This window comes from Marmota monax, unplaced genomic scaffold, assembly GCF_021218885.2.
Source record: "Marmota monax isolate L192 unplaced genomic scaffold, Marmota_monax_Labrador192_F-V1.1 WCK01_AAM20220418_F8-fsc00017, whole genome shotgun sequence".
NCBI classification, from domain to species: domain Eukaryota; kingdom Metazoa; phylum Chordata; class Mammalia; order Rodentia; family Sciuridae; genus Marmota; species Marmota monax.
The window spans coordinates 10249386-10274099 of NW_026695241.1; positions in this window are offsets into that span (position 1 = coordinate 10249386).

Genomic DNA, 24714 nt, shown 5'->3' on the forward strand with positions numbered 1-24714 from the left:
TTGCAGAAATATAGGTCAATTAACTCCAACATAAAAATATGACATTGTAATCAAGCCAAGTTTATCTCAATCAATGTAATATTTAACAAAATCAATCAACATAATTCACCAAATTAAGAGAAAAAGAAAAATGATCACAGATTCAAGAAATATATTTTATAAAACCCAATAGCCATTCTCCATGAAATTTTTTTCAGAATAATAAAAAAAAACTCCTTCAAAGAGATAAAAACATATCTACAAAAATTCCACATCACATTAATGGTAAAAGACTACATTTGATTCCATTAACAAATCTTCTGGAACAAAGCACGTCTGTCTGCCTCATCATCTCTGTTATTAAATTGGAGTTTCTAGCCATCACAATGCACAAAGAAAGAAGCAAAATGCAATGAGATTGGAAGTGACATAATTATGCTGTCTACTAGAAAACAACAAAATGTTGAAAGACACAAACCCAAGATAATTTCCGAATGGAAGAAAAAGAAAAATTGTGTAGTTAATAAATAGAAGAATTTAGCAAGATACTTGGTACATCATCACTAGTCAGAATTCATATTGATTCCTATATACTATATGGAAACAATGAGAAAAATAAATTGAGACTCCATATTATCAGAGAAAAAATGTCTATGAATAGATTTTTCAAAATATTTATAACCTTCATTTGCATAAATATATAATATTACATAGAGAAGAAAATAAAAATTTGGAAAGACATATAGAGTCTTTGCATTAGAAGACTTAAAATATAGAAGGATATATAGACTCCTTACATTAGAAGACTTAATATTGTTTAGACATTAATTTTGCCCAAGTTTACTTACAGATTTTCAAAAATCTGATTTTGAAGAATTTGAGAATTAGATTAGCTGCTGAGCATGTTCCTTGGGATGTTTGGAACTGTTAACATTGGGTGGATTATAGCGAAGAGAGAAGCACAAACTGGATTTTTTTCTTTTATTAAATTTTTAAATTCTAATTTCCTAAATATAACAGCAGAATGCATTACAATTCATATTACACATAGAGAGCACAAGTTTTCATATCTCTGGTTGTATACAAAGCATATTCACACCATTCATGTCTTCATATATGTACTTAGGATAATGATGGATTTTAATATCTAGGGATAAGGCCAATCCACCAGAAACCAGAAAGATATTTGTACAAGATATTGAAGACTCTCCCTATTGCTTAAAAAATTGTTCTCTCGGTGATTTCAAACTAGGTCTATTCAATCTTAGAGCTAGAAAGTTCCAAGCTGAGACCAAATTTCTCTGTTTAATATCTCATTTCATTAAAAAAATAAAACTAACATGTTAATCTTACTTGCACAAAGGCATCGGATAACTTTATACAGAGCTGGACTGGAAGAACAGGTCTCTTCCAATCTAGTCCTCTTTCTGTTTTACCACTTTTCAGTGATCAGATAAAGTTAGGATCTAAATAGCCATGGAATCTTCATTCTCATAGATCATTTTCTGTGATGTTACTTTTAATTTTTAAAGGGAAGAGTTGACTTTTAAAGAAATTGGCATTCTTCACACAATGGAACACTACTCTACATTATAGCAGAATGACACTTAGAAATATAGTTGCTTAAAGTAACACATATTTTCTCTCTTATGGTTCTCTGGTTTCCATGGGCTCAGTTGGAGAGTTCAGTGGGTCTCTGGGATGGTAGGCTGAATATCTTTTACTCTGCTTGTTTTCAAAGTTGCTTTTCTCTGTGTGACCTGTCTATGTGGCTTCACCGTCAGATTTGTCAACCTTTTATTTGATGACTCAGGCTGTTGGAAGATAATTCTTTATGGGTCTTCAACATTTATGTTCATCTTGTGAACAGAGGTATTGTTCCATTCCTTTGTAGATAATGCAATAGGGAACTGAAACACTGATTGGGGAAAACTTCAATTAAAAGAAAAAGATGAATGCTGGCCCAATTTCCCAAAGTTTACTTACTTAAGCAAGAGAAAAGTTTTGGAATTGGGCAGCTTCCCAGACCAAGGATGGTTCAGAATGTTCCACTCTATCACATGGACAATTTCTACTTATAGCCAGAAAAAAAGGGAAGTGACATACAGAAACAATCTGATTGGCTGCTGGCATTTGTCTCCTGTTTTGGCAGTTTCTAGCCTCACTGGCTGGAGGTCCAGCTATGATGATTGGCTAAGACACAGTTGCTTGTATTCTGTGGTTAAAATTTGGTTATGTGACAAGCCAGGATACAGTTTACCACATACAGCAACTACTTTGGACCTAACTTAGCACACTAGTACAAAAGACTGGGTTAAGTCAAATGTATTTCAGCTCAACATTAGTGAAAGTTTTAATGTGTCACTATTTTGAGCTAAAAGTGAAGGGATAATAATGATGACTACTTGCTAAAGTAACTATGATATATTGAGGCACTATATGTGAAATTCTTAGCACAGTACTAGGTATTATATTTATATTAATATTGATTTATATTCTACATTTTATCTTATGTTCTCACTTATGAGTCTATTCAGTTTTTGCCAAAATTACATTTTGCTTTCTTTCTTTCTTTTTTTAGTTCATGATACTTCACTTTGTGCAAAGCAATCACAAAGCATATTCCACTGTCAATGTCAAATGAGAATTGATTTCTGCTCTAGCCACTAAATTGAAATGTTCAGCATTTTCTATTTTTCATGAATAAGATGGCCTCTTGTATTATAACTCATCAACTGAAAAGCTTTTGATGTGGATTGTGATGAATTTTTCTCAAGTATCAGGAGAAAAAAATGCAGCTATTTTTGTATTCTGATTATTATATCTCATTCCTATTATAACCACTAACCTGGGTTTTATGTAACCTTAGGCTATTCTCATATCATGATATTAAAAGCTAAGCTCATAATATAAATTTCATGTTCTAGTAATAAGATAAAAGTAAGTTCTAAATCTTTTAAGATTAATAGTTCACTAATTTTTTCTGATTTCAAGTTTTCTTACCATTTTTGTAAAAATTAAGAGCAGATCAATGTAAACATCAGTTATACAAATATTCGTAAAAGTGCTTGGAATATACTAGATTCTCAGTAATTGTATATTGAATATCTGATCAAAATGCTGAGCATAGCACCAGTCTCCATTTTTATGGAACACCACATGAATCCCTTTCTCTATAGCCCCACTGTTAACACCTTGTCCAACAGAATACCTTCCCTAACATCTAATGATTCAATGACTGCTCACATGTGTATGATAGACTTAGGCTTAGGAATGACATGGCCTCATATTCACTGCCACTCATTGGTGTAGTATCATAGGACCAGTTCTCATGTAAGAAGAGAAGAAATTGGAGGAATCAATAAAGAAATTGTGGCTATCTTTAATATAATCGTCTGTCTGGTCAAAAGTTGTTTGTGTTCTTTCATGAGCAAAATGGAGTCAACCTTTCCAAGATTCGAAAGTTTCAATTATACCATGAGACATGAAGACCAAGAGAACACCATCTATGTCAAGTTCAGGAGGGATGAGTGTCCTCAGGAGAGATTCCTCTCAATCCAAAGACATATGAACTAGAAAGAAAATGGAACAAATTGACCCTCTGTTGCCTCAAAAACACAGTTACATTTACAAGCAGGTATAGGAAAGCCACTATAGACTTTTCTACTCAAAAAGAAGGCACATCTTAGGCAATACTCTGCACCAGTTCTTCAAATAAGACTCAATCTGCCTTCTATGACTGATACTCCATTGTGCTTGTTTCTGGTCTCTGAGTCATTCTTCCTCTTCCAGAAGACATGCATGAGTTTAATATAATGAATAGTTTTCCAAACAGAAGGTTCAGAATCAAAGTCCTCTCTTTTGTTTTTGTTCAACGTAATGGGGCTTCCAATGATCAAAATTCTTTAAAAACACACAATCAAAAAACTATAAAGTTTTACTGATACACATCTCATTATCTCAAAGCCACACCCCAATTTTCATGCAATAAAAGCACCTTGTTATCTGAATCGGGGAGACATAATTATTATTCATAGAATAATAATAAGTCAGAAGCTCTCTGCTTCTGACTGTGCTGGCTTAATGCTAACATCATATAATTATATCATATATAACAAACAGTATATTATCATTATAAAAATGTATATTAATATGTATATATGTGTGTACTTGTGTATATGTGTATCTGTCTATATATGTATATGCATATATATATATATATATATATATATATATATATATATATGTAAAATCTATTCTAATATATTCTATTATAGTGTTCTCTTGGGAGCCTTAATACAAGAGGTTTATATCTGGCCTGAAAGGAAATGGTGTTGAATTTGGGGACCAATTAAAAGTGGAATAGTTTTGTGGGTCCAAACTGCCCAGGTTATAAAAATTTCACTGTTCCAAAGGTTGCTTTTGTACATGTAGCAATGTAGCCATTAAAATGCTTTTGCACACTAATGTTAAATCTCTTTAAGTTTTAGAAAATAAAAGCAGATTATAGATCTGTGTATAAATCATTAGAAATTATTATTGAATCCGGTGAGGTGATATCTTTATCAAATCAAAACATCCAAAATTCCATCACATATCTAGCAAGCTGAGCAAACAGCAACGAAACAGAACAAAAGCATATGTGTAATTTGGCATTCAGAAACACACACATACAGAGACAGAGACAGAAAGAGAGGGAGAAGGAGGATGTAGCCATGACAGTATCATATCTGTGTAAAAGTGCCATTGTTAGTTTGTGCAAATCTTGTCAGAAGCTTAACCTAATTAGGATGCAGATTTGTGTGACTTTTGGAGACATTCACTGAAGGGTACTGCTAGAGCTGTGGGGCTTTTGTATTAAGCTCCAGCTGGGCCCAACAGACACTGTCCAAAAGATGACCTCCAAATAATTAAATGATTTCCATATGTTTGCTCATGTATAGTGTTCCAATTTGAGTTTTGCCATCACCTTCCAAGCTCTCTGCTTCTGACTGTGCTGGCTTAATTTTAAGAGGAGACTCACCATTGGAAACCATCAAATATTCTACAGTTGAATGATTTAAAAAATATAAAGTATAACAGTCCCTCTTCTCCTATGTTCTACAAAATGGAGCCCTTTCTGAGTAGGATGCTATTAGATTGATATTGGGTTTTTGGAACCAGTTAAAGAAAATTTTGTTTGAAAACATGACATTTCATTGAAAATTTAAAGAAAATAAAACAAGGCCTGGCATTTCTCACGAAGAAATTTGGAAATCCACTGATTTTATAATAAAATACTTTTTTTTTTCTGACAGCGTACTCAATGTTCAAGTTGAACCTCTTATTTCAAATTTCCTCAAATGAGACTATGATTGGGCTTTTCAGTCAGCATTATTGATTATGTGACTAGCTAGATTTTTACAAAATATAATGGAGCTATTGTAATATATGGTAAAACATACCAAATTAAAGAGGTTGCAAACCAGAGTCTTTTATATCCAGTGTGTTTATGTCTAAACAACCACTTCCACATCGTTATCCTAAAATCTAGGCATACTCTCTCTGTTTCATGCAGGGTCTTGTCCTTTCAAAATATATCTACAATCACTTTAAGAACTATAATCTCTTTCCTTTATACCAGTAGTTGGCAAACTCAGACCCAGGGGTAAATGTAGCCTATTGCCTGATTTTGTAAATAAAGTTTTCTTTGGAAGCCAGCCATGTCTATTCATTTATGTATTGTCTCAGGCTGCTTTTAATCCACAAGGCAGAATTGAGAGTTCCAACAGAGAGAGTATGTCCTGCAAGACAAAAATATTTACTCTCTGATTCTTTACAGAAAGCATTTACCAACCTTGATTTATACAGGTACAATAATAAAAGGAACATAGCCTCCAATGTCTTATGTATGCATTCATTCTGTGTGCACCTATTGAACATTTACTGATTCATGAATATATTACACAATACATCTATGAAGAAGAAGACCTAAGGGTCAAGTGCTCCATGGAGAGACAGTCATGGAATTACAGAATTATAATGCATTACAATAGAGAGGTTTAAGTTTTATAGAATAGAAAAGGACAAAGCACCCAACTGTGTAAGTGTAAGGAAGGGATGATATTTGATGAACTTCTTCATGTAGAAACATAGCAGTCCCTTATTTGGATGAGAATGATGTTCAGACAGAAAGTAATGCATGTGAGAAGCCTTGGAAAAGCAAAACATTGTACTATATGGAGGGGATATTGAATATAAGGGTTGGGGCTGTGGCCCATGAAGGCTGACAGTAACTGGGACTGTATAGACAGGAGGCCAGAGCTTGGTTTAACACTCTTCATTGAAGAGTTATGGGGAATCGTTGAAACTATTTAGGAAGGCAAGTAAAATAATTACATTTATGATTCATAATAGCTCAAGTAAACATTTAAGGATGGACAGGACTGGAAGCCAGATAAGTATTATAAGAGTCCAAACTAAGGCAAGATATTACTCATTAACATCATTTTAGTAGAAAGTTTTAAGAACCTGACATCACATGAACTGACTTAAAATCAATCTCTCTCTCTCTCTCTCTATCTCTCTCTCTCTCTCACACACACACACACACACATACACACTTATATTTATTAATACGTAATTTTAAATAGGGCCTCTTCATTTGGAGGTAATCCACACATCCAGATCTGTGTTCTTAAACTCACTATCCTCTATAAAGAAAAATCTGTCCTTCCCAATAATTCTAGCCAAATTTTTAAATCAACTCTTGTGCCATTTTGGGCTTATGCCATCCCCAAACTAACCATTAGGCAATGACCTCGAAGGAGATAGGAAATAATTTTCCTATGAATGAGTTTGAGGTGATGTGTCCTAAAGGTGTACCAGGGTATCATGTTTAGGCCTCCCTCAATTTTTGCTCATTCATCCATCGAGTTAGTTATGATGTTGCTTAGTACCAGACCCTGAGATGATGGGAATGCAGTATTGGAGAAGATATGCCTACCCTCAAAGATGCTTTCCCACAGTAAGCGGGGGGAAAATTCACTTGGCAAAAACACAGGCAAGCTCAGGATGCTGTGAGAACACAAAATGAGAATCAACTGAGAGATGCAGAGGCTTCTTCTTCATACAAGTAGAACTGCCCTCGTTGAGATGTGAAGGAGAGTACACAGACTAGACTGCACAGGGATAGAAGTCTACTGCAAATAGACAAACACACAATACACTAGTCCATGGGACTAAGGTTGACTCAAAGGGAAGGGAACACATAACCAGTGATAGAGTCCAAGGTGTAAGCCATGAAGAATGGAGACACCCTGGTAACAAACCTGAACTTTATTTTGAGAGAAATTAGGATCAGCTGAATGGTTTTAAGTGAGACAGTGTCATGATGAGCTTTGCCCTTTAGAACAAACACTTTGATTGCTAAATGGAGATAAGTCAGTGTCAGTGTCTCTTACTTCAAGTGGTAAGTAGACATGTATTCAGTTAGAATTCTCAATGCCAACATAAGGAATAGATGGAGTCAGAGCAGGCACCATGCAGACGTTTTCCCACTTAATTGCTGTATACGCCACTATGAATCTATGCTAGTTTCCTCTATACAAGGAGAATAATATTATTTCCTGCTTTATAGAACTGATGTGAAAACAAGTGAGATAATGTAATGCAAAAATCCCATAATAAAGCCAAACACCTAGGAATTGTTCGATAAATTGCCACTATTCTTATTATCATTATCATGGTGAGTGTTTTTTCAAGAATGCTCAGAGGCACTTTATTACATGAAGTTAGATAGATATTGAGATTGCACGTGAGAGGGGGAGGTAGACAAAATGAGAAAGAGAGAAACAAAGCAGGATTGAGAGGGAGAGAGAGAGAGAGAGAGAGAGAGAGAGAGAGAGAGAGAGAGAGAGAGAGAGAGAGGTGAGACCAGGGAGGATTTTATTTAAATGGATATGAAAGACTTTACCAAGTCAGTCATAAGTAAATATTATTTTTACTGTTAGCAAAATGCAGCAACCTCTGGGGTGAAATGAAACAGCTGCTTAACAGAGCCCAGTTTCTCTGCAGGGGGGAAAGAGTACTTGAGTCAACGGAAACCATAGGTACTGGTGTTAATCAAAACATGTTTCAGGTAAAGATCATAATGTGTGTTTTCACAGCATTAATTAAGAAACCAAACTATTATCTGGAGGCAAATTAAAATGAGGAAGCTGCTCGATTAAAACTTCTATGGAGCAACCATTATCCATAACTAGTATCATAGAACCAAGGAGGAAATAAGGGGTAAGAGAAAAGCAAATCATGCAAGGCCACAGAAAATGAAGTTTTGCATAGTTTTATGATTTGCATTAATGAGAGAATAGCCTCTTGATTTTATCAAGCAAACCGGGTGAGCATATTGATGATTTAAGCTGTTTCCCATCCCCCAGAGAATCTAGGAAATATTATTTAGGTAAAGTGAGATGTCTTTAAGAGAGAAATGGCTAGACATGATGTTACAAAAACCAGTCCCTTTCTTTCCCAAACATATATTTATTTATTATTTACTTATTTATTTACTTGTTTATTTATATCTTTGGTGGTGTAGGGGGTTGAACCTAAGGCCTTGCGTATGTTCAAGAAGCACTCTACTATTTAGCTAAATCCCCAGCCCTATTCTCCACCTTTGTCTGAATCCCTGTGTGTGTCTGTACCCAGCCATATTCCATGTCTTGCAGATACGTGATGATATTTTCCCCTCTAAATGACGTGCTTAGAGACCCACATAGGAACTGGCAGGGCTTCTCTTAAAGTAAATAGTAAAGTGACATGTACAGTATTGAACACAAGTCATAAAGACTCCGGAGACGTCCACCAACACACCTGAAATTTCCCTATCTTGGTGGGCTATAAAATGGCTGTCTGGGATTTTATTTTATTTTTTTTTCAGCTAAAGCAATATCATTCCTGAAAGGAAAGACTGCCCAGCAACTGAATTGGTTAGATCCGTTTCTTTTATTGGAAAACAGAGACTGGTTAGTGCCAAGCACAGAGACAAAAGGAAAGATTTAGATAGAGAAAAGATCTAGAGCAAGGACTCCATTTTTTTGAAAAGAGGAATGACTGCCTCCTTCCGTGAAGGGAGACATGCCTGCATGGACTACTATGGAAGCAGGACCGAGGAAGAAAGAACAGAGCAGGTAACCGTACAGCTTGTTTCTTGCCTAGGTCTTTTCCTTTTAAATGATTTCATTCAGACAAACAGAGTTGAGGCTCAGAAGGAAGATCAGAGATTCAGACATCCCAAAGGGACTATCAGTCTGCTCATTAAAGCCTGATTTACTCATTCTTCCTGATCTCTTGGCTTGTAAAAGAAATTTGTCTCTGCTCCTTTCATATTATTCTTGACCCCCCTAAAGAAACTCTTAAATTATTATTAATACCCATAATATTTTTTTATTAACTCCCCCATGCTTCATCTAAATTTCTTCTTGACTTTAATTCTTCTCTGTTTTCCCATTTTGATTGATGTTTTCTCCAGAGGTCACATCAGAATAAAAGTGAGAGATGACAGTCATCCTTACAAGAAATAATCTAACTTTGGATTCCTCTCAACTTTTTAAGTTCCACAGACTGAGTCTTTTGCCAACTGATCCCGCACATCCTGTTGCATGAAGCGTATTTCATTTACAAATGTAAACGAAGGAATAAAGAAGGAACCAGGGAACATTGTCTACCCGCATTTTGTGATTTTCAGCTGGTTAGAGAAAGAACAAAGGCTTCCAGTTTCTAGAAGTGCTTGTCTCAGCTGATACACACGAATCCATGGACACAAGATGCAGATGAAAACAATAGGAAGGAGGGTCAGAGTGGCCACCCTTCCTTCTCAGCATTCTGACACTGAGACTGGGCAAGGATCCACCTGCACCACCGTGTGTCTGTAGAACAGAGAATTAGAAAGTTCTTCCCCTCGACCTTCTGGGATTCCTACATCACATGGGATTGAGCTGAAGGCAACAGCTGGCTTGCAGGTGTCCACAATTTGCCCATATATATACAGTTTAAACAGATCCAAAGACATCTTTGAATGTGTACCTGATTCTATGTGGTCAATCAACAGCCTTTGGTCTGTTTTGATGGCTCTGACAACCATGTGTTTTCTGTGCTTAAAGGGCCAACAGAACAGACTGAGAGGAATGTTAGAAGTGGTGGGTGTAAAATGAGGGTTTGAGACTGGGTGAGTGCATGCCATCAAGATGGAAAGATAATGAGAGGTATGATGGTCCCAGAATATAGGCTTGGAATGCAGTTTTGAAAATATACACTTATAAAGAAGCAAACTCAATGAAAGAGAATGAAGCAAGAACAGACTGATATGTCTGGAAATAGCTTTGAGCCAAGAATTGTATAATGTGGGAACCAAAGTCAGACACCTAGCAATCTCCAGAGAACGAAGTATTTTTTGTTTGGTTGTTTGTTTTGTTTTGTTTTGTTTTGTTTGAGGAATGCACAATTTCGGTCCATGTTATCTTACAGCATACAAGAAAATAAAAGCTGGCCCACCAGCACACATTATTTTTAACTGTCTGGAAGCCCTAAACACGAAAGTGCTCAACCAATTAAAATATATAAGAGTATTAAGAGGCAGGTTTCAGTTTGTACGTACTTTAGTATTTGGATGTAAGTTATTGGAAAAGTGATAGTTTTTACCTTTTTAAATGAATTAAACTAAAACATATTTGGAAAAGGATGAGAATATAGGTAAAGGACACTGCTGGACAATGATTTATCTGATAGCCACATCTTCTCATTTTGTTCAAGGATTTGGTCAACCTCAAAGTGATATTGGCCTGCTGCTCCTACTGCTTAGCAAATGGGGTTTTGAGCTGCTATCTAACTGCAAAATTGATTAGCTGCACAGGTCTCAATAGCTGACTTAAAATCCCCAATTTCAGACTTGGAGGTTCAAAACAAAAATAATATAATGAAATATCAAACTATTTTAATTTGATCCTTTAATTTTTATTAATGACTTGCTAAAAGGGTTAACTTTTAAAAGTATTTCAAAACATGGGTAGCTTATCATTTAATTCAGAAAAATAATAAGCAGGGATCCTATCTGAAATTTTCAAAACAAGCGCATCAATATAAAGAAATCAATGACTCACATCTACTTCAAAATACAAGCAGAAAATCTGCAAAAACAAAACCAAACACCACCTTTTATATGGTAGGACATAAAGTTATAGGCAAATACAAATATTCATGAGAAAAACAATACCACAGAAGCTAAGGCTATACCTTTACCAAGTAATTATGAATATCAAAGTAATAAAATGCATTGCATATAAATATTTACAATTTAACCTGGTAATAGTACATATGAGGCTTCCTTATACATTCCAGATCTATAATAATTCATTATCATCTAGCTGGTAACAACAGGCCCTTGATAAATTCACTAAAATTTAAATAAGTTCTTCTTTAATTTAACCTACATTTTCCGTTCTCCTCCAATGTCCTTGCCCATGCCTCAGGATATCCAAAACATCTTGAAACAACGCAAATAGAAATGGAATCTCACAGCATGATGTGACCTCCCTTACGCATGGCTGGCTCTCACTCCAATCAGGGGAAAGAATGCATAGCAATGTAAGCCTGCGTGCACGGCTTCTGGTTTGGTCCATGAATTATAGATGTACTTCTGAGAGGCCATTTCCCTCATGGTTTCTGATGCAAAAACAGTCGGTAAATATCTAACGTTCTTGACCCAATATGTTAATCAGGCAGTAAGGTAGACATTGGCGGCCTCTCTATGCTTAGTTTAATTAATGGCATGTATAACTGTAAGGCCCTTTTCTCCTCCCCTTAAACACTTCATAATGGGATACATTCTCCCACAAGGGCCCAAAAGTTTGTGTTTTCTAGTCATGAAGTTTTGCTCACTGTTGTGAGGTCAGCTCATTCATTTCTCAACACTCCCAGTTCCCAACTGCTATTTAAGCTGCACGCTCACTGAGTTCATCTGTCATGGGCCTGCTTTAACATGCTTGCCAAAGGCTCTGAGAACTGCTCCCACTTTCCTGTTTCTTTATGCAAATGAATCACTCTGAACTACTCAGATAAATCCTTGCCATTGAATGGAATCCCTCATATGGGTTCAGGGTGATAAAAGCAGACCCAGCACTTGTACAAGCTAACGTGGCTGTGGCTATGTTACCTATTTTCTTATGAAGTACTATGAGTATCTACAAGTCTAGGGGAGAAGAATTTTTGCTTTCTGACTGCATGATAAGATATGCTACAAGGCCTGTGTATAAAAGTACCAAGATAGATAGTGAGACAAGTTTACCTGTTTTCAAGCTATTCAGAGCTCTCAACTAACACAACTGAAGTCATCTTTTGAAATAAAATACTCTCTCTCACGTGATTCTAATTCTGATCATCAAATGATAATGATTCTTTTAGTATTATGTTTTTCTTGAATTCTTTACTTAAATGGGGGGAGTCCAAAATTATCTGTCATCCCCATTGGCATATCATTAAAAAAATGAAAATAAATTTTTCTGTTTGTTTTTTACAGGAATTATATTAGTATCATTTCTGCCATAATTGTGGAATCCATTTTCATTTAAAGCCCCAAACAAAAGGTGAGTCTTCCTGGAAAAAGAGTCTCTCCAGTGAGGACCCATAAGTAATGCAGTAAATATGTCATTTGGAGAATATGCAGGTTAAGGGGAAAGTATGGTAGCCGTAGCCACTGTTTTGTCCAGCCTCATAATGTTATAAGAATTAAATCATAATATTTCAGTTGTATTGACTGAAAGACAAAGAAAGATTCTGAATGTTGTTATATATTCTCCGGTCAAGCATGACACGTTCTTTTCACTGTTAGTATTAAGATAGCATAAACTTTTTACCTATCATCTTCCATGGTAGCTTGCCTTTTGTACATTCCTCTATGCAATATTCTCCAGGGAGAGAATGGACAGAGGAATGAGCCTGGGGTAGTTAACATACTATCTGGACAGGTGCTCACTATTTGCAGTAAAACCACCCATCTGAACTTGACCAATGCAGATAGTGCTGATAAGGTGCAGTCCTATTGCATTTGTGAGCTCCATGAAGTTCATGAACAACATTGTGGCCACTTGAGCATACACATTAACTCACTCAACAAACATTCTCAACACCTACTTTGTGTCAGGTGCTGCAAAGAGACACCAGGAACACAGCAGTGAATACAACCAGCCCAAAGCAGAGGGGCCCCAACACGCCAACAGCACTCCTCTGCTCAGTTCTGAGGAAGATGGGCATTTGCTTCTCCAAGTTTCATCTACTGAACATCAAATACCTGTTCTACTAGTTACAGAAAGACTAACAGCTACAAATTTAAACCACCAGGTATTTTCTCTATACCTACTACAGGTAAAGTACTGTTAGATGCTAAGACTCCATAAGTGCATAATAAGGAGAGGCAAAGAAAAAGAGAGACACATGCATAAGTGACAGAACAAGACAGTGTGATGAGGCTGAAGTCCATCCCCTTAGCAGTGAATTTTACAGCAACAAGGACTGAGAAAAATGCTTGCTGAACTGTGTAGGGACAGGTTAGGGTAACACCCCACATTAGGTCCTTTGTGAAGAAAAAAAATTACAAGCAAAATGTACACAAGGGATTATTGATTTAAGAGAAGTTAGGGAGTACTATAGAATATGAAGCAAATGCAGAAAATCTTACCATCATGTTCTCTAATTTCTCAAGTCTTTCATGAAATGCCTCTTTGAACTCCCCCTTTCTGGCCTCAGGAGTTAGCTCAGTAATTCCTAGTGTGCATGTTACTCCACTTATGCTAAGGAATGTTCCATCTGACCTTAAAAATTGTCCTTGGAATTCAAAGTCCTTCTGAAGCTCTACTTCATTAAGCCATCCCTGACTTCTAAGCCAGTTTTGCTCTCTTTCTGGAATACATGTGATTTGCTTTGCCTCCTAAAACAATCAAATGCACACAGTTCCATATGTTTAATGCTTATCTGTTTTGAGTTTTGTCTTCCCAGATGTTAAGTTACTTAAAGGTAGTCCCCTCTCTGTTCTTCTGCCTGTGATCTTTCATGCTATTCAGCAAGGCCCATAATAAGAACTGAATAAATATTTTTGCTCTGACCAGACAACATGTCTTAGAGCTATAAAAATCCCTTTCAAATCCTTGTCAGCAATGACTTTCCTTGACTTACACACTCTTAAGACTCATAATAAAATCCCTTCTTACCTAGTATTTATTCATTACTTCTATATACATGTGCTTAACACTCCAAAAGAGAATAATTGACATAACCTTGACTTCTAGGGATGTGATTCAAGATTGGTCCAAGTATGACTCAAGCCTTAGTTCTAAGTGCCAGACATATGCCCTGTGTCTTGCTCCAATAAGTACCTGCATATTCTCTCATTCTTTGGAAAGTATGGAATAAGTGCAGCCTATCTTGGGAAACTTCTAAATAATAGCATTCGCCAGCTGATTTTTCATTTCTGCCATGGAATGGTCTGAAATTTCAAGGATAAGTTATTGCTTGGCATCCTTAATCATCCCAAACTTGCAATCCATACTTTAAAATAACACTTCTAACTAATCACGGAAACTATCAAAGAAGATATGGATTTTAGAGAGACAGTGACTATTATCATTATACTACATGCAAAATGCCCATGATATTTCTGTTCAATTAGGGGAAAAATATGGATTTTTCTCTCAACCATCAAAGTACATTTACAAATCAGCATTGGATAATGTTGAAATAATTATTCAATAGTTTGAATTTAGGGAGAATCCAACACTTCTCTCTCCCCTGACAGACTGACAGTGCATTATAAATTCCAACAATTTATATTTTAAGGCCCCAGCTTCCCAGGCCTGCCAGCCATGTCACAGCCTTGAGGAATTATGGCCGTTTAATCAGGGATGAGCATTTCCATGCTCAACCTTCAAGAAGTGATGCTGTGCCCATGTTTTCACCAGTGATAGATGAATCCACTTACTCCACGGCTTCCTGCGTGACAGTACTATAGAAGCCCTGCAAAAGTTCACACTTCTCAATATATCAAAGTGTAGCAGAACAATGACCTTCTAACATTTGTTTTCAACTGTTTATAACCAACAGTTCATTACTTTCCCAAAACGGAGATGAAGGAAGCCAGTGAATGCTCACTGTAGTAGAAGAGGTACTGCACCATATTTCAGGCCCAGAAATTGATTACATGGAATCCTGAAAGAAAACTCTTAAGAAAAGTGTTCTCCTACTAAGCCCCAAATGCCATGAGAAGCAAAAAGTCGGAATGACAATCGTCATATCTTTTAGTGTATTGTTTAAAAGATTTATGGGTCTCTTTTTTTGTTTGAGATTGCCAATCAGCCACCTCCAGTAGTCACAGCCATGCAACCTAAAACCCTCTAGGACAACCCAGAGGTCTCAACAGGCAAAGTGCATTCTTGGATTTGGATTGTAATCACATATGTGTTTTCCTGCTCCCGTAAAAGGAAGGAGATCATCTATGAGTTCTGTTTTAGTTTTCGAATGCCACTCGAACTTAAACTGAAAAAAAAAGAATACCAAGAGGTCAAGTGGTTTTGGTTTGTTGGTTCATTTTTCTTGTAGCTCAATATCCTAATTAACCTTTGCAGGTCTTAACTTTCAAATGTAGAAAAGAAGTATGCATATGAATTAACAGTTACTAGTATTCATGTGTCAGGTGCTATACATTATGTCTTTTTTTTTAAGAGAGAGAGAGAAATTTTTTTAATATTTATTTTTTAGTTTTCAGTGGACACAACATCTTGTATTTTATTTTTATGTGGTGCTGAGAATCGAACCCAACGCCCCACGCATGCCAGGTGAGCGTGCTACCACTTGAGCCACATCCCCAGCCCAACATTGTATTTTAAATCACCTAACATATCAAGGATGTAGCTCGAATTATCACCTTTATTTCATAGATGAGGAGGTGAAGGTGAAGCATCTGGGCTTGTCCATCATCACAGCCAGGAAGGCAAAGATAACTGTTGAAACCCATGCAACCTGGTGTCCGAGCATGTCACCGGATCACTACCTCATCCTGAGCTATTCTCTCCAGCAAAAAAAAAAAAACAAAACAAAACAAAAAAAACTCATCTAAACCATTCACAGCATTTATTCTTATCCCAGGACCCACTCTCAGTCTGGTATCCTTTCAAGATTTTAGTTTTTATTCTCAGGAAATGTAATCCAAACACAGGATCTAACCTTACATGTGTCTTACAACATCAGGTACATGAAAGGAAAGTGAAGGCAAGTAGTCAGAAATCCCTCCCAGACACTTCTTGTACCACTGGCTTTTCACCTGTTTCTTGCTTTTAAGGAGAAAATAATTAATTGTGTTTGCCCAGTGTGGTATAAAGGTTTCGTCACCTGTAGTGACTCTAATGAAGGTGGTGACATGAAGGGATAAGTTGGAACAAATTGTGACACAATGGTAGGGCTCTCCTGGAAAGTTGGCTACCTGTGAGTAATGACTTCTCTAGGTGCCTGTGGTATGAAGGCGGGCACCAATGCTAATTACTTGCCATCTCTACCACAAATCTTTGACACATAATTAGAATGCTTCTGGGGAGTTGGGTAAATGAGGTCTTAAAGTCATCCTCAGATGATATCTTTTTTTTTCTCTGCTTTCCAACATTTTTTTTCCCTTTATGACATCTACTCTATGTGTAATCAAGCTTGGGCATAATTACATAGAAAGAAAGTATGTGTAATATCTCTAAACCTCACTAACACTCAATTAAATCATTGGCAATCCTATCCAATGACATCCTTGTCTGTCCAGGGGCATTTAAAAAAAAAATTCTGGTGGATAGAAGAATCCACTGAGAAGTTTGATTCAAATGTAAGTTCTGGTTTTTACCTCCAAAAGATTAGGATTAGAGATTCATAACATGTACCATAGATCTGGATTTGGCAGATACTCCAGGGATCAGAGGCAAGGCATTTGGGTCACAAATTGAGCAACACTATCCTAAACCCAGGTGGGTTTCCCTATGCGGGAGCTGTAACAGGGCTTAATACCAGCCACACCTGTGTCCTTCTCATCTGCCTAGGAACCATCTGATTCCCTTGAAAACATCGTCTTTTGGGACTTAAGTAAGAAAAACTTCACAACCCTATGTTTCAAAATGAAATTGGAGAGGCTGAGCCCTTAACCTCAGTGCCCTAACCTCTCACCCCCATTCTCTCTCATCCCTTGGTTAATTCCCTTTATCATTTATGGATGTGATATTTCCTTTTCCTTGCCTCCACAGAATCATGCATTATTTTTAGAGTGAAATTGTGTCTCATACTCATCTCTCTAGTCCTTAGAATAAACACACATAATAAGCATTTCATAATGTTTTTTAAAGGGAATAACAGAAATCAAGTCTGTTATAATTTGGGTGAGGTATCCACTAAAGCTCATGAGAGACCATGCAAGAAAGTTTAGAGGTGAAATGATTGGGTTATGAGAGACTTAAGCTAACAAGTGCACTTATCCTCTGATAGGAGGTGAATGGGTCATTGGGGGCATTGGGGGATAGGCCTTTAGGTTATTTATTTGTACTTGGTGAGAGGAGAAGTCAGTCTCTCTCTCTCTCTCTCTGTCTCTCTGTCTCTGTCTCTCTCTCTCTCTCTCTCTCTCTCTCCTCTAATTTTTCTTGTTGGCCTTTTGGTCATGGCAGCAAAATATGTGACTCAAACAAAGCCTAGGAGCTACTGCTTTAACTGTGTTCTGGGGCTAGTCCACTCACAGTGCTAAAAGCCTTCATATTGTGGGTTCTCACTATACTGAAGATAGATCAGCTACTACCATTGACTGAGCCATCGAACCAGATACAGAGCACTGTGCAATGTGCTGTGTGAGTGTTCATTTCACTCCCTTCTAACATCCCAACAAGGGCACCCACAGAGAAAATCAGGAGGAAAGAGCACAACTTTAATTCTCAAAGCCCTGTCTCATCCTGGGCAAAATAATGGCTACTGACCTCACATCCAATCAAAGCACGTCCACTGGATCTGCTGAGTGTAATGTCGTGGCCCCTGGACATAAATCATTTCTATACATGAATGAGGAGCTTGTGTGGAAAAGCAGCTGTGTTTATAAACCGTACACATAGTGACTCTTCCTTTCACACAGACACACAAACTTCAAACATTTAAGTCACAAGAGTGTCTTTCAATTTATCCTTTTTTTTAGAAGTGTGTAGATATAAGGATTACAGGTTTCATGCCTGTCTAGGAAGAGTGATCGCTTTGCTCTCTAAGAACTTAACTCCCAGGCTTAATTATTATGCAAGTACGCCAGTGTATTAAGCTTGTAGGCCAAAAGCAATTTAAAGCCTAGGCCGCATTGACTTTCAAATTATTTTATCTTTAATTCAGATGCATGCTTTGTTAAGGCATTTATCACCTTTATGCAATCAGCCAAATTGTCCTGGGACTATAGTCCCTCAGAACTTCTAATCCCACCAGGTCCAAATCAGTAGCAAGGAATGACATTTCATACCCTCCCATGTCTTGGAGGTCTTGGAGGGTCCTCCTCAAGTGTCTCATCTTTGAATGTCTCTATCTCCTACTTGTGGGACATGTATCCAGTATTGCAGACCTTGGCAGCAGGGCCATTTACTCTTAATTATCAAGACAACATGGTGCTCTTGGAAAAGTAGACACTTGGATACAAAGCCACACTCCTTAAAACTAGTCAATGACTTTCTGTTGTCAGTAAATCAGATCTATTTCTTCATGGACTAGGTCAGATTCTTAAAAAAATTAACAAACACAAATATTCTATTGACTTAGAATATGAAGAATTAACAGATCACCAAAGCCTCTGGAGTGAGACCTGTCCCTTGCAAATATAAGTCCTGTTGTGTGTATGCCAATGGCCTGTAATAGACCAGTAGTCCTGCACCACCTAGACCTCTTTACCTCAGTGAGGAATGTTTCCATGCATGTCACATGTTAAATCTGTTTCTAGGAGAAGGAGCATTTGATTCAGAGTCAATATGAATAACATATTGACAGGTCTGTGTGTTGCTAGTGGAAACTTGGCCACTTTCTACTGTTAGTGAATAATGTTCTGACAAGCTACAAACTAAATATTTGGATGAGAGTTTGAAGATCCTAGAAATCTTCTAACTAATTAAGATATAACATGAGGATCTCCAAAAGAACTAGAATAGATTTGGGAGGATGAACATCCTAGCAAAACCACATGCCTCTCCAGTGAGCGAGTGGGTTCAGGTAAGGTGGAACATCTCAGTGGAATCGCACCCCTGGAGGTCAAGAGGGAAGTGGAAAGGGTTGTTTGTGAGGTCTACAGGGCAGAAATGTGTGTATTTCTGGCTTCTGATCCTTATACTGATCTACTTATACCCAGGCAAATAGAAAAAGTCAAGCTGATGTTTGAGAAAGTCAAAGTGATTTTCAAGAGTGTGGGGAGAGAAGAGGTGAGGCACGGTGGGGTGATCATTTCTGGCCACTCTGATGTGGCAAGTGAGGGTTCACAATGCCTGGGGTGCAGAATGGAGGATGAGTGGGCTCAGGCTTATAGGTTTGCTTTTGTGTTTTATCTGAAACTAATCAGTGAGCGAAAAAGCAGAGGTCTCTTGGCATCTAGTCCACAGTCCATCTTTGATATAGGGGTGGGGGAGAGAGGGCAGGGAATTTATATATAGAGTGCTCCCCATTAACACTAATAAGGAGTAGACATCTAAGTCCTGTATGCATGCTGTGCCCACACTGCACTTTGTGAGGGGTGATTATGATCTGAAGGGAGCTCAGAGCACTCCCTCTGCACACGCTCCTGGAGAAAGCCCCTCCACAGAGGACTTGCCGAGCTTTTTCTGCTGTCAGTGTTTTGAGCCTAGCAGTTGTTAACCATCTCTCACCCCAGTTCCCCCATAAAGGAGTGAAATGGAATGATACATGGGAAATGGCATTATTTGACACTTGGCAGAGGGGCTTTCAAGGAGCAAGTACAGGCAAAGAGGAGAAGTTGAAAAGGAATCAAAAATAAAGCTGAATAGCAAGTGTCTCAAAGGAAATAACCTGTACCTAATGTCCTTGCCGGCACCCTGTTCTTTGAAACTGAGGCAGAAAGAGCATCCATGTGAAACCAAGAATACTGAGGCTGGCAAGCACCTGATCTGAAGTTGGAAAGGAAAGGGATGGTGGAAAGACTGTAGGAATGACGAAGAAAAGGGAAGTTACAGCATCAAACTCTCTAGTCTTCAAGTCCACCTGGCAACAGAGTCCCATGTGTAAATCTGATGTTCCAGAAATACGCAAGGGCAAGAAAAATATTGACCTTTTCCTGGGGCATATTCAAGCCTCAGCACTGAACTTAACAGGTTGGACCAATGTAAGTAAAATGTAAGTAAAAGTACAGTGAAATTTTATAAATATAAAATACATGTGATGTCTCTAACTTACGAATTTCACTGATGCAACCCGGGGAAGTCCTGGCTTCTTGTGATTCCCGCAATCTCAATAAGTCTTCAGAGCAAATTTGTGTTTGATGACTCTGACTATGTGCCTATATGCTACCATATAATGTAATATCAGCATGATGACTGATGGAATAAATAAATAAGGTTGTTAAGTAAGCTAATTCAATAATGAACTACTTATCTGGAGAGGAATCAGTCTACTCTCTTAGTCCACATCTAAAGTGGTATTCTCTTTCTGAAGCAAGGAAGTTTCAGACAAACCTTGGTAAAGAATGGGCTCAAGAAGGGGGGAAGTCTACGAACACTGTTATATAAAATCAAATTAAAGAATGTTTTTTTTCTAGAATAAAATATACATAAATAAAACAGCATCTTTTTCATATTAGAGGGTTGCCATAGGGAACAAACCCTTTTTGTGGATGAGGCACTTTGCTTATAAAAATGTAGTTTCATCAGCTCTGACACAAAATTCAAAATAACAATATGAATTAAGCCACTCAGGGCTGACATGACTGCCTCATGATTTGGGGGTCCGGGATCTTTTCAGCTTACTCTTTTATACTTCACCAAGTGTCTTCACCTCCTGGTCTCAAATGGCTGTTCCAGCTCCCACCTTTTATATCTCTGCTTCAGTACACAGAAGATAAAAGAAAAAACAAAACAGGGAATCAAGATAAAACTTTTTCTCACCTAAAGGTTTGAAGCACTTCTACTAACACTTATTGGCTAAGGTTTATTTATATGACTCTATTTAACTACAAAAGAAGAATGAGAAATGCAGATTTGTTTCCATTAATATAGAGAATAGATGATATGAGACACTGGATATTTCTTTCACAGTCATGAATACAGAATATGGGAATTATGGGTTGCCTAATTAACCTCTTTACCTTGACTCATTTTAAGTAGTTGGATATAGTGTGCCATGTAAAATATACAGTATGTTACATACAATTAAAAAAATATGTGTTACATATAAAATGTGTATCTTATGCATAAAGTTCACAACCACAGCATGGAAACAATCCAATAGCCAATTGATTAATCATCCAACTGATGAATGGTAAATGAAATGTGGTACATCCATAAAATACAGTATTATTTTGTAATAAAAAGAAATGAAATACTGATACATGCTAAAACACGATGAACCTTGAAAAAATTATGCTATAAAAGCCAGTCAAAAATACCACATACTTTATGATTCCATTTTTATTAAATGGACACAGTAGGTAAATCTATAGAAATAGAAAGTAGATTATTGTTTATTTTGGGCTGTAGATGAGTTGGGGCAAATTGTGTGAGTGAAAATGTTCTAAAATAGGTCATAGTGATCATTGTACAATTCTGACGATATACTAAAAACTACTCAATATTACATTTTAAAATAAATGGATACAGGATATGTGAGCCATAATTCAATAAAGCTGCTGAGGAAAGGTAATAGAAAATGCAAATATCCTATACTCAGTATCTAAAATATATGTTTTGACACAACCTGAATGATACCGGACTCTAGCATGCAGCTCAACAAAAAATATGCAAGTTTTTCACATAAGCTTATGAACATCCTGCTTATGGGAAATATGAAAGACTTGGCCAAAACATGCAAAATGAGTTCATTTGTTGCAAATTAATAATTGCAATGGGAAGTTGTGTTTGTGTGTTTGAGAGAGAAGTGTAATATGCCTAATTTCTATTTCTTTTTTCATTCAACAACAAGGATACATTTTTAAGTACATATATCAAGAATCACACTAAAGCTTCAAACATATTATCTCTTTTCATCTTTTCAGATACTCATAAGATTACTCATTTGTGGATTTAAAATGACATATCTTACCCAAAGCTATTTAGGTTGCAGGGTTTATATCTGAGGTTTCAACTGAGATTTTCTGAGTTTAAAACTTGACCAGATGGAAATTCTACCTCATGAAAATTCCATTATTCAGGTTTGGCAATAAGAGGTTAGGAAATAACCTTTGCGCATATTACCAGTTTCCAGTACAAAGAATATAGATTAAGGAAGAAATGTGCTAAGATGTTTTATTGAGTTATTCCATTGGTCTAAAAACATCCGGTGCTTTTAATTAATAGATTTTATTTTAGAGCCATGTTATAATCACAGAAAAATTAAACAAAAAAGTGCAAAGAATCCCCACAGATATCATCCCCACAAACATGCTTAGCCTCCCACACCAACATTCTGCCCCAGAGTGAACCATGTGTTACAATTCATGAAGCAACATCATCATTATCAACTCAAGTCCATAGTTTACAAAGCTTCATTTTTTTGTGTGTTATATCTGCTATGGATATTGACAAATGTGTAATGACAGGAATCCACCCTGACAGTATTATATAAAATAGTTTCACTGACCTAACAATTCTCAGTGGTGTGATTATTTCATCTCTTTCTTATTCCCCAAATCATGGAAATTACTGAGCCTTTTAGTTTTGCATTTTCCAGGTTGACAGAGTTCACATTATAGTATTTTCATCCTTTAAAATTAGAAATGTACACTATGGGATTCTCCTATATTTCTAGGGTGTGTTCGATTATTTCTTTTCAATGTTAATGAATACTCCATTATACACACATATCATAGCTTATTCATTCACTCATTTATTTAGCTGTGTCATTTGTCATTATGACAAATACAAGAGAAAACCAATGTACAGGATGAAAGATGTATTTTGTTTCAGTTTTGCAGCTTTCAGGGGGTGGCATTCAGCACTATTGCCTTGGCCCCAAGGTGGTGAGGCAGTACATCCTGGTGGGAGCAAGTACATGAAGAAGGAAAGTTGCTCAGCTCATGGCAACTAGGAAGCAGACAGAAAAAAAAATAAAATAAAAAAGAGCTGGGGACAAGAAATACCCTTCAAGGGCACACCCCAGTGACATGCTTCTTCTATCTTGGCCCCTCTCCTAATTTCCACCACCTCCTCCAACTGAACTCTCACAAACCCAACACTTCTACAAAGCCTCACCTCTATCCATTTGCTGTATTGGGGACCAAGCCTTCAACACATGAGCCTCTTGCGGACATCCAGAGCCTAACTATAATACTCACTGAATGATATCATCCATATTTTGACATTATGAATAAAACTGCCATACACATATATGTATGGATTTTGGTGACAAGATATATTTTCCACTCATTTAAGTAAATACCAAGAAACACAATTCACAGATTATATGGTAAGAGTAAATTCAGTTTTGTAAGAAACTACCAAACTATATTCCAAAGTGACTGTGATTTTGTATTGCTACCAAAACTGATGAGTAATCTTGTTGCTCTCATCCGTGCAGAACTCGATATTATCACTGTTTTGTATGTTTTTCCATTTTGTTAAGTGTTTAGTGACTTCTCATTGTTGTCTTAATTTGATATTTCCTAATGAAGTATAATACTGAGCATTTTTTCCACACTTATTTGTCATCTGTATATAATCTTTGGTAGGGTGCTTGTTTAAATCTTTTGTTCAGTTTCTATTTGGTTTGTCGGTTTTCCACAAAAACTTTTTATGTTTAAATGTAGCATGATCTTATAGACAAGACAGAGTGTTTAGAATACTGACATCTACTTTTAAAAAATCAGTCCTTATGAGATTTCTTATAGGAATTATAGTGCATATGTGGATTGGCAAAATGGTAAAGTCTACAATGACTTCTTTATTTTTTTCAGGGCCCAGACATAAAGATATAATAGATTTTAAAGCAGATAAAATTATCATAAACCTACCTTGTCAAAATAATTTGATCAGGAGGAACAGACTGAGTTTAACATCTGACCACCCAGAAAACAGTGTCCTGGGATTTTCATTTTCAGTAGTTATCAGAGGTCTTTTCTACTCTCAAGATGTGTATTTTTTTTTTTTTTTTTTGGTACCAGGGATTGAACTCACGGGCACTCGACCACTGAACCATATCTCCAGCAATTTTTTTGTATTTTATTTAGAGACAGAGTCTCACTGATTTGTTTAGTATCTCACTTTTGCTGAGGATGGCTTTGAACTTTTAATCTCCTGCCTTAGCCTCCCGAGCCGCTGGGAATGCACCACCACCACACCCAGCCTCAAGATGTCTTTTAAAGGCTCAGAAAACACTTTTTTACCTTGACCACAGAAAATATATTTAAAAGCCTGTGAAATTATCTGGTCTATATCAAAGATATTTTTTGGTTTTTTTCTATCAACCCTCAATCTGAACATTTATAATAATCAGTTTGAAATAGCTGATTTTGCCCTA